Genomic DNA, 18609 nt, shown 5'->3' on the forward strand with positions numbered 1-18609 from the left:
TTTAATCTGCTATCAGTCGTCATAGTGTGTTTTTATCTCTACCATTTCAGAGATTTTTTTTTTTTACTTCTTCTACCTAACATGCTCCTTTTTCCTTTAGATTTTTACACATATGAAATATAGTTATAATAACTTTTTAAATGTTGCTCTTTGCTCATTTTTTTTTTTAAGATTTTATTTATTTATTTGAGAGAGAGAGTGAGAGAGAGAGAGCCCAAGAGGGGGTAGGGTCAGAGGGAGAAGCAGACTCCCCGCCGAGCAGGGAACCCGATGCGGGACTCGATCCCGGCACTCCGGGATCATGACCTGAGCCGAAGGCAGTTGCTTAACCAACTGAGCCACCCAGGCGCCCGCTCTTTACTCATTTTATAATCTATCATTTCTCAGTCATTTATTTTAACTTTTCATTGTGAAATAAGTATAATTTATGGGAAATTGCAAAAAAAAAATGTACAGCAGTATTCCATTCCATGTGCCTTTCACCCACTTTCTCCCAGTTGTGACAGCTTGTATAACTATAGTTCCATGTAAAAACCAGGAAATTTATATTGATACAATCTATAGAGTCTATTCAGATTTGACAGTTGTACATGCACTGCTCTCAGTGCATGGGTATGTGTGTTAAGGGGAGTTCTGTGGAATTTCACTGTGTGAATTTATATATATCCACAACCCCCGTCAAGATAACAGAACAGTTCCGTTCCCATAAGAATTCTTCCTGTTACCCTTTTATAACCACATCCACCTACCTCCACCCCATTCATGAACCTATAACACTGGCTTTACTAGTCAATTCTTCAGCTCTTTAATATTGTCACGTCAAGATGTTAATTAAATGGAGTCATACCATATATAACCTATTGAGATTGACTTTTTCTCCCACTCTGCGTAATTCCCTTGAGATCCATCCAAATTATTGCATGTGTCAATAGTTTGTATCCTTTTGTTGCTGAGTAGTAGTCTGTGGTATGGTTGTCCCAAGTTTGTTTAAGCATTCACCTGTTGAGGGACTTCTATGTTGGTTCCAATTTTTGGGCATTGTGAATAAAGCTGCTATGAACATTCATATTCAGGTTTTTCTGTAAACATAAGTTTTTCTTTGTGTGGGATAAATGCCCAAGAGTAATTACATATTTCATTTTTATTTATTTATTTATTTTTAAAGATTTTCTTTCTTTATTATGGAATTCCCATGAGCAGGGGGAGTGGGAGAGGGAAAAGCAGGCTTCCCGCTGAGCAGGGAGCCCGATGTGGGGCTCGATCCCAGGACCCTGGGATCACGACCTGAGCTGAAGGCAGACGCTTAATGACTGAGCTACCTAGGCGCCCTAGTATTTTTTTATTTGGCCATTATGATAGGTATGTAGAGATATCTCATCTGTTTTTAATTTGCATTTCCGTAATGGCTAATGATTTTGAACATGTATGCTTATGTCTTTTGCCCATTTCCTAATTGTTTCTTTGAGTTTTGAGAGTTGCTTATATATTCTAGATACAATTCCTTTGTTAGATACATGGTTTACAAATATTTTCCCCAAAAGAGTGACATACTCTCCTTTGTGAACTCTAGACTCCTTTGCTTTCTCAGACTTTCACTCCTGTGTTCTCCAGTCAGGGAGCATGTTGGACTCTGCCCAGGTTTCTCCTGGGCTCCCCTCCACCTTTTTTTTTTTTTTTTTTTTTTTGACATTACTTGGAAGCAGTCTCTAGGCATTGAGCTTGGGTAATCATAAGGCTTACCTTATTTGTTTCCCATCTCTCGGGAATCACTGTTGTTTATTTCCTGATGTCCAGTGTCTTAAAAATCATGGTTTTACCCATTTTTTCATTTTTTGTTTTTGTTTTTTTTTAGTTGTTTCTGCCAGGAAGGTAAATATGATCTCTGTTACTCCATGGTAGTCAAAAATGAAATCTCGGGCACCTGGGTGGCTCATTTGGTTAGACGACTGCCTTCAGCTCAGGTCATGATCCTGGAGTTCCGGGATCGAGTCCCGCATCGGGCTCCCTGCTCAGCGGGGAGTCTGCTTCTCCCTCTGACCCTCCCCCCTCTCATGCTCTCTCTCTCTAGCTCACTGTCTCTCTCAAATAAATAAAATATCTTTAAAAAAAAGTGAAATCTCCCCCACTCCCCACAGCTGAAGTTTTATAACATTAGGAACACCCATTGTTAGTAACTACTATCCAATAATTCCTTCCTTTCTCAAGTTCTTAAACAGAAAAGGAGGGGGGAATAGAGGCTAAATATAACTCAGACAAAAAAATACTTCTTACGTTGTTCAGTGTCTGTTGAAGCCCAGCTACTTCCAAAAGTTTGCAAATCAATCAGATACAGGCTTAGAGCTAGAAATAGGTTAGCTACCATAGCACAAGATGATGGTGTGAAAAGATTTTAGTGACAGCTTGTGTGTGATAATATATCCTTTCTTGTTCAGGGTTCTCTGGATGTAATGCTAGATTCTGGCTTTCATATGCCTTTTCTCTATTCTTATCCATATAGTCCTTTTCTCAAAAGAATGGCTATATTTATAAAGTCACATTTTTCTATATTTAAAGGGTAGAGTTGACCAGTTAAAGCAGCCTTTCCAGCCGAAGTGCATCTCGCTAGGTAATTCTTCTTTAACTTTTGTTAATTAGTTTTGGAGCTTACATCAGCATTAATGATTTTTTGATAAATATATGCTAGGATTTCTTAAAAGATTTATCTCTGTATTTCAAAACTGTAGTTATCTATGTAAAAAATCAGAGAGATGGAGTATTGTACAGGACCACATAGTTATCAAACACTTGAAGAAAATATTTCTTTGGAGTTATCTTGTGGAATTAGGACACATATTAGTAATTGGGTGACTTCGAGCTCTGGAAATCTGCTAGAGCCACCTTTGGGATAGAGTGGCTCCTGCTTGTGCCAGTCTTATCAGGAAAAATTTACTTCTATTTCCAGTCTTATCACTTCTGCTCGTGAACTAAGGGCATAGTTTGTTATATTAGACAGTTATTTTTTTTTTTAAAGATTTTTAAAATTCATTTGTCAGAGAGTGAGCACAAGCAGGGGGAGCAGTAGGCGGAGCAGGCGGAATAAGCAGAGAGAGAAGCAGGCTCCCTGCTGAGGAAGGAGCCCGATGTGGGATATGATCCCAGGACTGCAGGATCATGACCTGAGCCAAAGGCAGACGCTTGACTGACTGAGCCACCTAGGCGTTCCTAGTCAGATATTTTAACAGTTCCTGTCCTGATGCCTTGCACAGAGTGGTTACTCAGCAAGTATTTGTTCATTGAGTCACTACTTCAGTCAACCCCCTTTATATATTTCATCCAGGATCTTTTGATTTCCATCCCTTTGGCCATTTTCTTATGTGCTTGCATTTCCTCTGGAGGGGTGAACAAAAAAAAGTAAAGAAGAATCTGAAATCTTTCTATGGCTTATAAGTAACTCTGATAAGAAAAAAGTATTAGTAGAGATTGAAACACTTGACTAAGTTGAGATTTTGGAATTAATGCTGGATTTCATTATTTATTCTATTTTCCCCTGCCATTACTAACAGTGGATGGTTTTTTGCTTTCCTTCAAAGCCCTAAACAGCTTTTTCTCTTTTTAACTTAATAGGTGGTGATATGCTCTTTTACTTTTCAATTTTATTTCTAATTTTTATAACTTTCCTTTTCCTTTCTATATAGGGATTCCTCTTCCTCTTCTTTATTCTTTAAATACTGGTGTGTCCTGAAGTCTCTCTGCTCACCTCTCTAGCCTTCTCTGCTGCTAATCTGCCACTGTTCTCACTATGCACTCTCCCTTCAAAATCCAAGGTTTCAATTTACATCACAGTTTGGCTGTATAGATATCTAGTCTGAACAGTGTAACTGCATATTGGGCACTTTGATTAGTCTATCCACAGGCACATCACATTTACCATGTTTTATTTTATTTTATTACTTTATCATTTTATTATTATTATTTTTTAAGGATTTTATTTTTGAGTAATCTCTACACCCAACATGGGGCTCCAAACTCACAACCCCAAGATCAAGAGTTGCACGCTCTACCGAATGAGCCAGTCAGGTGCCCCAAATGCTGTTGGTATTTTGAAAGGAATTGGATTAAATGTGTAGATTGCTTTGGGTAGTAAAATACATTTTAACAATATTTGTTCTTCCAATTCATGAGCTTCTTTGTGTTGTCTTGAATTTCTTTCATCAGTGTTTTATAGATTTCAGAGTACATACAGGTCTTCTACCTTTTGGGTTAGGTTTATTCCTAGATATCTTATTATTTTTGGTGCAATTGTAAATGGAATTGTTTTCTTAATTTCTCTTTCTGCTGCTTCATTATTTGTATGTAGAAATGCAAGAGATTTCTGCACATTGATTTTGTATCCTGTGACTTAACTGAATTCATTTATCAGTTCTAGTAGTTTTTTGGTGGAGTCTTTCAGGTTTTCTCTATATAGTATCATGTCATCTGCAAATAGTGAGTTTTACTTCTTTTTTTTTTTTAAGATTTTATTTATTTATTTGAGAGAGAGAATGAGATAGAGCATGAGAGGGAGAAGGGTCAGAGGGAGAAGCAGACTCCCTGCTGAGCAGGGAGCCCGATGTGGGACTCGATCCCGGGACTCCAGGATCATGACCTGAGCCGAAGGCAGTCGCTTAACCAACTGAGCCACCGAGGTGCCCCTAAAGTTTTACTTCTTCCTTCCCAATTTGGTTGCCTTTATTTTTGTTGTCTGATTGCTGTGGCTAGGACTTCCAGTACTACGTTGAATAAAAGTGGGGAGAGTAGACATCCTTGTCTTGTTCCCGATTTTAGACAAAAGGCTCTCAGTTTTTCCCCATTTGAGGATGATGTTTTTTATTTATGGTCTATATTATGTTGGGGTACATTCCTTCCAAACCTACTTGGTTGAGGGTTTTTATCATGAATGGCTGTTTTACTTTGTCAAATGCTTTTCCATGTCTATTGAAGTGATCGTATGGTTCTTGTCCTTTCTCTTACTGATGTGATGTAGTATCGTGTTGATTGATTTGTGAAAATTGAACCAACCTTACAACCCAGGAATAAATCCCACTTGATCGTGGTGAATGATTTTTTTAATGTATTGTTGGATTTGATTTGCTAGTATTTTGTTGAGGATTTTTGCATCTCTGTTCATCAGAGATAATGGCCTGTAGTTCTCTTTTTTTGTAGTGTCTTTATCTGGTTTTGGTATTAGGGAATGCTGGCCTCATAGAATGAATTTGGAAGTTTTCCTTCCTCTTCTATTTTTTTGGAATAGTTTGAGAAGAATAGGTATTAACTCTTCTTTAAATGTTTGGTAGAATTTGCCTGTTAAGCTATCTGGTCCTGGACTTTTGTTTGTTGGGAGTTTTTTTGATTAATGATTCAATTCCTTTGCTGGTAATTGGTCTGTTCATATTTTCTATTTCTTCTTGTTTCAGTTTTGGTAGGTTATATGTTTCTAGGAATTTATCTATTTCTTAGGTTTTCCAATTGGAAATAAAGGTTTTCCAATTAGCATATAGTTTTTCATAATTTTCTCTTATAATTGTATTTCTGTCATGTTTGTAGTTATTTCTTCTCTCATTTGTGATGTTATTTATTTGGGTCCTTTCTCTTTTTTTCTTGATATGTCTGGCTAGTGGTTTATCAATTTTATTGATTTTTTTCAAAGAACCAGCTCCCGGTTTCATTGATCTTTTCTGTTTTTTTTAGTTTCGATGTCATTTATTTCTGCTCTAATCTTTATTATTTCCTTCCTTCTGCTGGTTTAGGTTTTGTTTGTTCTTCTAGGTCCTTTAGGTGTAAGTTTAGGTTGTTTGAGATTTTACTTCTTGAGGTGGGCCTGTATTGCTATAAACTTCCCTTTTAGAACTGCTTTTGCTGCATCCCAAGGTTTTTGAACCGTTGTCTTTTTGTTTTCATTTGTTTCCATGTACTTTTTTAATTTCTTAGTTGACTCATTCATTGTTGAGTAGCATGTTATTTAATCATGTATTTGTGGTATTTCCATATTTTTTCTTGTGGTTCACTTCTAGTTTCATAGTGTGGTCAGAAAAGATACATGGCATGACTTTGATTTTTGAATTTGTTGAAGCTTTTTGTGACCTAATATGTGATCTATTCTGGAGAATGTTGCATGTGCACTTGAAAAGAATGTGTATTCTGTTTTAGGATGGAATGTTCTTCTTCTTTTTTTTAACTTTTCAAAAATTTCCATAAGTAGTCTCTACACCCAGTGTGGGGCTCAGATTCACAACCCCAAGATCAACAGTCCCATGCTTTACGGACTGAGCCAGCCAGGTGCCCCTAGGATGGAATGTTCTGAATGTATCTGTTAAATCCATGTGGTCCAGTATGTCATTCAAAACCATTGTTTCCTTGTTGATTTTCTGTTTAGATGATCTGTCCATTGATATACATGGGGTGTTAAAGTCCCCTACTATTGTTGTATTATTATCAATTAGGTTCTCTATGTTTGTTATTAACAATTTTATGTATTTGGGTGCTTCCATGTTGGATGCATAAATATTTACAATTGTTACATGTTCTTGTTGGATTGTTCCCTTTATTATTGTATAGTGTCCTTTTTCTTTTTAAGAGTTTATTTATTTATTTATATAGAGAGAGCCTGAGCAGGGGTGGGGCAGAGGGAGAGGGAGAGAGAGAATCAAAAGCATTCACCATGCTGAGTGGAGCCTGATGCTGGGCTTGATCTCAAGACCCTGAGATCATGACCTGAGCCGAAATCAAGAATCAGATCCTCAACCAACTGAGCTATCCAGGTGCCCCTATAGTGTCCTTTGTCTATTGTTACATTCTTTGTTTTTAAAGTCCATTTTGTCCGATATAAGTATTGCTACTCCAGCTTTCTTTTGACATCCTTTGCATGATAAAAGTTTCTCCATTTCCGCAGGTGTCTTTAGGTCTAAAATGAGTCTCTTGATTGGAGGATCTGCAAAATATTGTGTCCATTAAAAAAAAAAAAGTCACACCACATGACTCGATTTGGCTAATAAAATGTGAAAATTTGGGTGCAGAAGCTTTAACAACCAATGCATGCCTTCCTATTTTCTCCTTTCCTTCTTACACAATAGCCAGATACATTTGAGATGGTAGCTGATCTATCTGGCTTGGTTCTAGAATGATCAAGATAAGCAGAACTGCCATGCCAAATTGCACTGGACATGAGGCTTGAATAAGAAATAAACCTTTGTGGTTGTGATGAGCACTCAATGTTATACACAACTGATGAATCGTTGAACACATCAGAAGCTAATGATGTACTATATGTTGGCTAATTGAAAATTAAAAAAAGAAAAGAAATAAACCTTTGTGACTTGAAGCCATGCAATAACAACAACAAAAAACAAAAAAATGAGTCTCTTGTATGCAGCATACAGATGGCTTTTTTTTTAATCCATTTTGTCACTCTATGTCTTTTGACTGAAGTGTTTAATCCTTTTACATTCAAAGTAGTTACTTATAGAAATGTACTTATTATCTTATTACTTGTTTTGTGGTTGTTTCTGAAGATTTTCTGATTCTTGTCTTTCATGGTTTGCTGGTTTTCTTTAGTGATATACTTGGATTTCTTTCTCTATTCTTTGCATATTTATGAGTGGTTTTTGATTTGTGGTTACAATATGTTTATACATAACATCTTCTGCATATAGCAATCTCTAATAAACTGATGGTTGTTTAAGTTTGCATATATTCTTTACTCCTCTCCTCCCCATGTTGTAGGTATATGGTGTCATATTTTATATCCTTTTATTTTGTCAGTTCCTTGACTGATTTTTTTTAGAGAAATATTCATTTTTACTGTTTTTGTGTTTCCTAACTTCATACTGTCACTTTTGATCTTTCCTTTCAACTCAAAGAGTCCCTTTTAATATTGCTTACAGGACTGGTTTAGTGGTGATGAACTTCTTTTGTTTTTGTTTGTCTGCTAATGGGGTTTCCTTTATGTGTAACTGTCTTCTTTTGTCTTACTGCTTTTAATATTTTTCTTTATCACTATAGTTTGCCTTTTTATTGTATTTTTTTAAATAAGCTGTACACCCAATGTGGAGCTTAAACTCATGACCCTCAAATCAAGAGTTGCATGCTCCACCAACTGAGCCAGCCAGGCACCCTGGTATTTATGCCATTTTAATTATAATATGTCCTAGTTTGGATCTGCTTTTGTTTATTTTTTGGGGTGTTTCCTCTGCCTCCTGGATCTGGATATCTGTTTCCTTCTCCAGATTAGGGAAGTTTTTAGCTATTATTTCTTCAAATACATTTTCTGCCCCCTTTTTTTCTCTTTTGTTCTTGTGGGACTCCTGTAATACAAATGTTATTATGCTTAATGGAGTCACTGAGTTCCCTAAGTCTAGTCTCGTTTTGCATAATTCTTTTTTCTCTCTTTTGTTCAACTTGATTACCTTGCATTACTCTGTCTTCTAAGTCATTAATTTGTTCCTCAGCTTCTTCGAGCCAGCTGTTCATCAAGCATGTTTCTCATTTCATTTAGTGAGCCTTTTATCTCTACTATGTTATTCCTTATCTCTATGTTAATGGTCTCACTGATGTCCTCTACTCTTTTCTCAAATCCAGTGAGAATCCTTATGATCACTGCTTTAAATTCTCCATTAGGCATGTTACTTATATCTGCTTTGCTTAGATCTCCCATCATGGCTTTGTCCTGTTCTTTCATTTTGGGCAAATTCCTGTCTTCTCATTTTGTCTAAGTTTCTGTGTCTATTATTATGTGTTAGAAAAGTCAGCTATGTCTCCTGTTCTTTTTTTTTTAAGATTTTATTTATTTATTTATTTATTTGAGAGAGAGAGAGAGCATGAGAGGGGGGAGGGTCAGAGGGAGAAGCAGGCTCCCCGCTGAGCAGGGAGCCCGACGTGGGACTCGATCCCGGGACTCCAGGATCATGACCTGAGCCAAAGGCAGTTGCTTAACCAACTGAGCCACCCAGGCACCCTGTGTCTCCTGTTCTTGAGGGCAATGGATTTATAAAGAAGAGGTCCTATAGTGCCCTCCAGTGTAATGTTCCCTGTTCCCCAGGGCCTGGTGCTTCTGAGACTGTCTCCAATGTGTGCTTTGTGCTCTTTGCTGTTGTGTCCTGGCTTCTTTATCTCATCCTCCAGTTGTCTACAGAGGCTCTCTTTGCCTGTTTTGGACAGTGTTTGGTCCCTGGCCTGAATGTGGCTTGTTTTAACTAGGTGTGTTCTGGTCTGCTTGTAAAATGAGTCTTGTTGCCACCACCACCGGAACCAAGGCCTCATAAAACTCTCTGGTCAGGAGATGAGGTGTTGGCAGGGGTTTGGGCTGGTCTTCTAGGGGAGAGGGCCTGTCAAGCCGGGGCTGAGCCAAGTGTGACTGGGAGAGGTGGTTCCACCAGAGTGCAGGGAGTGGGGCTTGGCATAAGCAAGTTAGAGAGCAAGTGTCCATGCTCGGCTGGTTTCTGCAGGTGTCCCTGTGCTTATGCTGAGGGGTGGGGGAGGGCAATGGCACAGGCCAGTTCTTTTGTTCTCCATAAATACTACTTCTCTGGGATATGCTCTGAGGTGAACAAGTAACCTCCCCACTGTGTGTCCCTGGCCCTCTTCAGATCACTGTTTCCATGCTATATGTCCATGGGCTGTTTGCCCTGCCTTTTCTCCAAGAGCAGCCCCAATGTCTTCTGAGCTCTATCAGAGCCAAGCACACTGGTCTTTAAAACTCCAGGCTTTTAAGCCCGATTGGTTGCCAAAAGGCATGAAATTTGGCCCCGCTCACTTTCTAAGCCATTTGCTATGGGGATTTGCTTTCCCCTGTGTGTTAGTCTATCTCTCACCCATTTCCACAATGGCGCCTCCCTCCCCACTGCAGCAGCCACAGTCTGTTTCTCTCTGAAGCTGCATATCCTCACTTCCTACCTCCTTCGATGTGTCATCTTCTTTACCTTTAGTTGTGGAGTTTGTTCTGCTAATCTTCAGATTGATTTCTGGGTTATTTAGGATGATATGATAGTTCTCTAGTTGTATTCATGGGTCAAGGTAGCCTAGGATCCTCCTACTCTGCCACCGTCTTCCCCTCAATCCCACATTTACCATGTTTTAAACTGAACTTTATCATCTTTCTTTCCAGACTGATTTCTCCTTCAGTATTCTGATTTTAGTGGTAGAAATATCCACCCCAATTGTTCTCAAACTTTCTGGTATCAGAATTTCTTTACACTCTTAATAATTATTGAGGCCTCCAAAAGAGCTTTTGTTTATGTGGATTATATCTATCTATATTAGTGTATTGCAAATTAAAACCGAGAAATTTAAAACATTTATTAATTTTAAAATGATAATCTAATACATGTTAAATAAACGCGTTTTTAATGAAAAAAATTCTTCAGAACAGTTAACAATAAAATTTAATGGGAAATGTGTCATTGTTTTTCATTTATACAAATCTAATTTAATATTGGGGTTAATAGAACACAGATTCTCATATCTGCCTTTTCATTCAGTTGGTTGTGATATTACATGTTATATAGTTTCTGGAAAATACTGTCATATACCTGTGAGAGCATGAGAGTGAAAAGGGCAAACAAAGCCTTATTATTATATATTATTATTTCATTTCATATATATAATATGTATCTAATAAATGTTATTTATTTCATATATATTATTTAATAAAGTATTACTATAAAAGTGGTTTTGACCTTGCGGAAAAAAGTCTTAGAGATTCCCAGGCATATCAGGCCACACTTTGAGAAGCTGTTTTTCTATCTGGTCACTTGGATATCTTCTTATATTTTTCCTCTCTCAGTCATCATACACATCTCATATATGTCACTAAGTTTTAACTATTCTACCTCCTAATGCCTCTAGGGTCACAATCCCCTTATTCTACAGTTAGAATTCTTATCTCATCTTTTTCCTAGCTGGCATGTCTGCCTCTATTTTATCTGCTTTCTAAGCCATCCACTTTGTAGCAGAAGTAATGTTTCTAAAATAGAAATAACGATGATGTAACTCATTTTTGAAAATCCTTTACAAGTTTCTCATAGCTTTAGTTAGTATGCAAGATGTTTTATGATCCCGTTTCCACTCCTCTCTAGCTTTTTCTCAAGCCACTTTTCTGTGAGTGTCTTATACTCTAGCTTTCCTTATGCAATACTTGCTGTTCTGAGAAAGCATCGAGGTGATCCATATGTCTGTGTTAATGATACTGTTGTTTGTTGGGTTCATATTGTGTTCCTGGCATTGTGTTCTAAGTACTTTATATATATTATCTCATTTAATCTTCACAGTCTTCTAAAAAAAGAATTGTAATCATTCCATTTTATAGATAAGGAAACTAAGGTTTAGAGAGATTAAGTAACTTTCCTCAAATCATCCAGCTGGTGAATATTCCATCTACGTCTGTTTTTCCATTTCTCTCTTTGGCTAAATACTATTTGTCCTAGAGGTTTAGTTTTAAACATGCCTTCCTTCTAGAAGCCTTTCTTCTGGTATGATCTACATTCCTGCTCCCTTTATTCCCACTTAACCTTGTGAGCAGCTCTAGCTAGCACTTAACATAATACATTATAATTTACTTGTTTGTTTCCTGTACCATTGATTTTCCTGGTAGGTGCGGAAGGGGAACTTCTTTCCCCTAGCACAGGAATCTTAGATTGCATCCTACCATATTTGTCTCTAAGGAGAAAATGCATATTGAGGACCTTAAAACCTAATGTCACTCTGGGCCTGCTTATTCCTTCTATGCAAGCAGGTCCTGCAGTTTCAGAGGAACCATAAAACAGATAATATTATTTCTATATTAATTATTCCAACCTTTTTAAGAGGGGAGGGCAGAGGGAGGAGAGAGAGAATCCCACGTAGGCTCCATGTGCAGCACAGAGCCCGATGTGGGGCTCGATCTCACAACCCTGAGATCATGAGCCTAAATCTAGAGTCGGACACTTAACTGACTCAGCCACCTAGGCACCCTGATTCCTCCAAGTTTTAAAAATAGTGATCCCGGTCTTCTTTTATTAGCTTAGAGAAGACTAAATAACAACAACAGAAATAATAGCTAACATTTATTTAAATGCATTCCATGTGTCTAAACATTTTACCTGTATATTAATTCATTTAACCTTTATAGCTCCATGGGATAGTTACTATTACCTTTGTTTTACAGATAAGGGAAACTGAGGCATGAAGAGATTAAGTAATTTGCCCAAGATCACACAGCTTGTAAGTGGCAGAGCTGGGAATTCAGTCTCTAAAAACTAACTGTATAAAATACTGAATTTTCTTTGTCCAAGATCCCATAGTTGTATTCTTTGTTAGGGTAAAGGTAAGTGAGGATTAGAGGTAAAGTTATATGGCACAACTCTGGTGTGGTGATCTTAACAGAATAAGATGATTTAGTATAGGTTTTTTTTTAAAGTGTATTTTCTTTTTAAAACAATATCTTTTCGGTTCAGATGAAAGGATCTTTCATGCAGTCTTTATTACAAAATCATCACAGTTATGAGCTTCCAGCCCAATTAATACCCACTTTCCCAGTGAATAACAGCAACAAAAAGTTTATATTTTATTTGACACTTATGAGGTTGATAGTTTTTCTTCTCCCAGCAAGTTTTACATTGGTTAATTCCAGAATCCTGTTTTCTTTATTTATTAGAGAGACACATTTGAACTTTATCTTTTTGGTGGGATTTGTTTGCCCTTATCTTTTTTCTGTGCCCCCAGTCCCTTGAGCATCACAGTGGATGTTTAATTTTGAGAATGCTAATTAGCTTCAGTAGTTATACACCTTGAGGCATTTCTAGACATTTATAACTTTGTAATTTGATATAGAATAGAATGTATTGGAGCTTGTTGGCTTTTTTGGGTTTTTTTGTTTGTTTGTTTTTGTTTTTTAAGAAACTTTTGAATTTTGTTCAGGGAGGAATTAGTTAATTCATCTAAATTCAGTCATGGAATTTAGGACTGTTGAGAATTTATTTTACCAATGCTCAGGAATATCATGCTTGTGTTTTGCTAATAATATCTTGAGGTCACTGAGAGTAGTTGGTTTTTTAAGCTGATGTCTTATGTTGTAGTTGAGTTTCAGAATCAGACCAATATGGAGGATGCAATTTTCTTCAAATGAGCCTTTGAATAAGTAGCCAGGCTGATTTGGGGATTTGTGTGATACAGAAAGCACATCTGCAACTTGTCCTCTCTGTTGACACACTTTTAATTCTTATTTATACAGGGTGTGCTGTTCAGCTGTCTTTTTGCCAGTCATCATTTTGTCTACCCAGAGTTTCATGTATAATGTTATCGGGGTCATTTTACTCTGTTTCAGAATAGATTTGATTCCAAATTACCTACTTCTGCTATAGCATTCTAACCTTTAGTTTGGAAATGAGTATTCATCAGAGAGATAAATGGATTGATTAAGGAAATTTGAAAACCACAGTATGTTTTTGAGAATGTGATGGGGTGTAAGATAAAGTTTGTAGGCTTCCATTGAGTTCTTAGGAATTGATAGGATTGACCCATGCAAGACTAAAGGGAGTTGGGGATAAAAACATGAGACATGCAGGGGCGCCTGGGTGGCTCAGTCGGTTAAGCAACTAACTTCTACTCAGGTCATAGTCTCAGGGCCCTGGGATTGAGCCCCACATTGAGCCCCGAGCCCTGCATTGGGCGCTGTGCTCAGCTGGAAGTCTGCTTGTCTCTCTCCCTCTGCTGCCCCTCCAGCCCCCCTCTCATGCTTTCTCTCTCAAATAAACAAATAAAATCTTAAACAAAACAAAACAAAACAAAACCATGAAACACGTAGAAAGGGACCTATTTCCTAAACTATTCTTTTAGATTTTTTTTCTACTAGATCCCATCCTATTCGAATCTTAAAGCAAGAGCTTCAGTATAATGTAGCTAATTGAATTATCCTCTCTGGTAAGATTATATATGAAATTACTGAGTATTATTAGTATCCCTCTGCAAGCAGGTGAGGAAGCAGAGTTGAAGAGAGCAGAAAAGTCCTCATATTAAAGGCATACTCTAATGTTTTCAATTTCATTTTTAAGGAAACTTCTGAAATTATAGGAAACAGCTAAATAAAGTAGTCATATATAAATAAATCGTTTTCTGATTATACCAGGCTTGCTAGCATACTATATTGATGTGGGGGTGTCAGATAACCACTCTCTACTTGTTTCTTTAGGTAATGGATTGTTTTAAAGTTTTTTGAAGTTTTTTTTTTTTTAAGATTTTATTTATTAGAGAGAGCATGAGCAGGGGGAGGGGCAGAGGGAGAAGGAGAAGCAGACTCCCTGCTGAGCATAGAGCCCCATGTGGGGCTTGATCCCAGGACCCCGAGGTCATGACCTGAGCTGAAGTCAGACCCTTAACCAACAGGAGCCACCCAGGCGCTCCTGTAGTTAATGGTTTATTAACAAATACTTATTTGTTGTGCCAGAACCTGTCTGAGAGTAAGGGACATAGCAGTGAAGAAAAAGGAAAAATCCCTGACCTTATAGAACTTACATTTTTTCCCCAGGTTTATTGAGATATAATTGATGTACAGCTTGGTTTAAGTTTAAGGTGTATCACATAGTGACTTTACATATGTATATTGAGACGTGATTACCACAATAAATTTAGTTAGCATTCATCTCCTATATAATTACAGAAAATAAAGCTTACATTTTAATGGGAGAAATGGTTGTAAGAAAAATAACAACCAATACTAATCAGACCTCCATGGAATCAATGACATCCCTAAAATGAGACCCACAAATGGCTGTTTTATTGTACTTTTTCTGAAGTTGGCCCTACTTTTTTGCCCTTTTGGTCCCTTTTTTGCCCATACTGGGGAGAAGAGTGATGGCAGAGCATATAGTAATAGCTTCAGTTTGTCTCAGATTTGCTGTTCATCAGGCACCCTGCAAAATTATTTTGAAAATTATTTCATCACATTAAAATCCTATGAAGGAGATTATTTTATGGGTCAGTAAAGTGAAGTTTACAGAGGTGGTTACAAATTAGATCACATTAAAAAAAAATGCAAAACAAAAACAAAAGCAAACTAATCAGATCACATAGCTGGATATGATAGGACTAGGTAGGCCTGCTCCTAACAATTTCAGGGCAACAGGATGGATGGAAGCACAATTTCTGTATATCTATATATTTAAGTTATAAGTCAAGATTTAAAAGACTGTTAAGAGAAAAATGTCCCCTACTTCTTAGATACATGTTTTCCTAGTGACCTAGAAGGCCAGAATTCTCGGACTCCTCAAAGTTCTGAGACAGGATAGGGTAGTGCGGGGATACCCTCTAAGGCTAGTTGCCATCCTCACCCTCTCATCATCTGTCCCTTGGCCATGATTCAGACCATGGAATGTGTACAACAGTGGGTATTGTCTATGGCAGGACAGAATTTGAGAGATCCGCTGAGGTCCTTGGAAGTAGGCTCAAAACTGCTTGGGCGGGGAATTCTGGGATCCAGACCACAGTTGGGGGGTGGTAGAGTCAGGGGCTTCAGGTAGATATGTCCACTTGGTCCCATGAACGTCTAGCCCTAAAGGGGTAGGCAGGTCAGAAGAGGGTTAGAGTGGATCTGTCCCAGAGTAGTGTTCCTTTACTATAACCAAGGGTGGTACCAGCACCAGGACTCAAATCCAGGTCTATCTGACCATACTATCTGTTGTCAACAGTAAGAAAGCCTGGATTTACAGAGAGAGGAAGTGTTGGCTTACTGTCTGTTGAGTGGAGCAGGGATGGAAAACAGCTGATCTGACCATATTATGTCATGCCTGGAGAAGTGCTTTAGGATGGACCATCTTTTAAATGAGCCAGTCTTTTGAAAATGTTATTTATTTTTACACTTAGAAACTAGAGAATTTAAGAATTGAAAAAAGTCTTCATATTATTACAAGTGCATTCTGGTCTTTGTGTAGTTTAAGTTGAATGGCACAGTTATGAGGAGACATGGCCTATTTTTCTTCTAAAAAAAGGTGAGGCATAAGCATTTTGGTCTATTTATGTAATGGTCTGTAGTTTATACTGAACAAGAATTTCTTCAGTCCTGTTTTACTTACTTAGGATAAAGCAGTATATAAAAGAACCAGATTATGGTTTATTTGGTATTTTATATCACACATTATAGGTAGTGTAGGCATCATTGTATGGTCTTAAAATTTTTGGTTTTCTGAAATTGATCTCGGGCATATGAAGAGACTGGCTGTGGGCAAATGCAGTTTGGATATAGACTATTATTTCTTCATTACATACATAGAGTATTTAGAGTACATCTGGGTTCTGGTCATTCTTATGGTCCTCAACACAACCAGTCTTAAGATTGACAGTCCAGCCACACTATTTGTCAGATACCCCACTTGAAGCACTCTTGAGTACATTGAAACCTTCACCATCTACATGAACCCAGGATCTTGGACTGTCTTCATCTAAATACAGACTCAATCAGTTCTGTCAGACTCAGAATTTAATTTAAATCTGGTGAGAAGAGGGATGCCTGGGTGGCTCAGTCAGTTGGGCATCTGCTTTCGGCCCAGGTCATGATCCCAGGGTCCTGGGATTAAGCCCCACGTCCGGCTCCCTTCTTGGCAGGGAGTCTGCTTCTCCTTCTCCCTCTGCTCTTACTCGTGCTCTCTCGCTCACTGTCTCTTAAACAAATAAAATCTTTAAAAATAAATAAATAAATGTGAGAACATAATCATCATTTCTGTTCGGTTTTCAAGCTACTCTTTTTATTAACAGGTGAGAATCTTGTGTTTGCATGTATTGCATGATTGGATCTGTTCAAGGTGAAAAAAGGAATAGAAAAATCTTGAGTGCCATGTACCCTTGATACTAGAGGCATAATTAGTAAGTAAAAGTCCAAATTGATTTTATTTTATTTTTTTTTAAGATTTTTTTTTAATTTATTTGACAGAGAGAGAGCGAGAAAGGGAACACAGGCAGGAGGAGTGGGAGAGGGAGAAGCAGGCTTCATGCTGAGCAGGGAGCCCGATGTGGGGCTAGATCCCAGGACCCTGGGATCATGACCTGAGCTGAAGGCAGATGCTTAACGACTGAGCCACCCAGGCGCCCCAAGTCCGAATTGATTTTAGACCTAGAACTTGGTGGTACAGAAAATAGAATTTTAACCTCCTTCTAATTTTTTTCAGATTTTATTCATTTATTTTTATTTTAGAAAGCACGCACAGGGGAAGGGGCTGAGGGAAAGGGAGAGAATCTCCAGCAGACCCCATGCTGAGCACAGAGCCTGATTTGTGCTCACTCTCAGGATCCTGAGATCACAACTTGAGCCAGAACCAAGAGTCATACGTTTAACTTACTGAGCCACCCAGGCGCCCCAATCTCATAATTTTTTCTGAAGAACATGTCTTCGCTATGTCATTTTGATCTGCTTTTTCTGTGATACCTACTCTTGCCAAACAATGCTATTGCTTATTAGTTCTCATTACCAAATTTGCCAAGTTCCTAAAAAATACTTGTTTTTTTGAAAAAGCACACTAGAATTCTGGCATCCATTTTGAGTGGCAGTTTCAGCAGCATCCTATACTGCAAGGGCTCGGGAATTTGTTGACATAAATCTATTTTCTCTGGCTCCTGATTCCCCTACCTAAGTTCTGTAGCCTGTGGTCTATTTTTAAATCTTGCTGCTATGCTCTGTATGCAGCAGTTCTTTTCCTGAATTATTTATCATTGTTTGGAGCCGAATGGAGCAGTATGTTTTTCACCACTGTTCATTAGAACTCACGTGTCTGTCTTCAGCTTGGTTGGCAGATTTGGTTCATGTTAAATCCCGCTGGTCCATTCTGGGAAGGCTGTAAGGCAGGGAACAGGCCACAATCTGTGATATCATGTGAGAGCATTCAGACTTTTTTGGTTATTGTTATTTTGTTTTGGCATCAGTGGGAAAGATAGAAGCTATTCCCTGTTCTTTGCTTAGAGTCTGCTCAGACAGAGATTGTGTTATGCTGATTTTTGTGATAATGTTTATTTTATGTTTTTATGGTAATTGTTGCATTTTTAGGAGAGATGAGGGAAGAATCTGTATGAAAAGCACAGCATTAAATCAAGATTCAGTTTCATTATAAATATAATCCAGATACTTGGGGGCACTAAAAATCTCTGTTCTTGGGATATGGAGCGTTTGTTTATTTTGTTTGGGAATTTTTCTTCTCATTGCCCGTTCTCTCATCTTCTTACAGACTGTAGGCTTGGAGAAGGATGGCAAAATCTAAAAGTGAGGCAATTATTTTGAATGATATTTCTTTCCTTTTCTGTTTTCTGGTGCATCAGAACTGATGTTTCTCTTTTGTCTTCATCCTGTGTTTTTTTTCCTTGCATCCTGTCTTTCATCAAAATATTTTTCTTGACATTGCTGCTTTTTTTCCTCTTTGGTAGGTGAGCACACCACTTCTTGTGTGTTTCTTACTTTTAAAAATATTTTCGATGGGGTGCCTTAGTGGCTCAGTTGGTTGAATGCCTGACTGATTTTTGGCTGAGGTTGTGATCCTAGGGTGTGGGACTGAGCCCCAGGTCCAGCTCTGCTCTGAGTGTGGAGTCTGCTTGGGATTCTCTCTCTCCCTCTCCCTCTGCCCCTCCTCCTGCTCATGTGCATGC

General features: G+C 38.0%; 1 protein-coding gene across 5 annotated transcripts in view; it reads left to right on the plus strand.

Moving 5' to 3' along the window:
* Positions 1-18609, plus strand: part of R3HDM2 (R3H domain containing 2) — a 156466-nt gene that overhangs the window by 46050 nt on the left and 91807 nt on the right. Inside the window, exon 1 of one of the 5 annotated variants that reach the window (XM_073900791.1) lies at positions 12192-12210. The exons of the other annotated variants lie outside the window; for them this stretch is intronic. The gene's annotated coding sequence lies outside the window, so the exon portion shown is untranslated. Of the gene's footprint in view, positions 1-12191; positions 12211-18609 lie in introns of those variants that run through there. 5 annotated transcript variants of the gene reach the window in all.

Source organism: Callorhinus ursinus, unplaced genomic scaffold (genome assembly GCF_003265705.2).
Source record: "Callorhinus ursinus isolate GAN/ISIS: 27379988/994484 unplaced genomic scaffold, GSC_fseal_2.0 scaffold14, whole genome shotgun sequence".
Classification (NCBI taxonomy): Eukaryota; Metazoa; Chordata; class Mammalia; order Carnivora; family Otariidae; genus Callorhinus; species Callorhinus ursinus.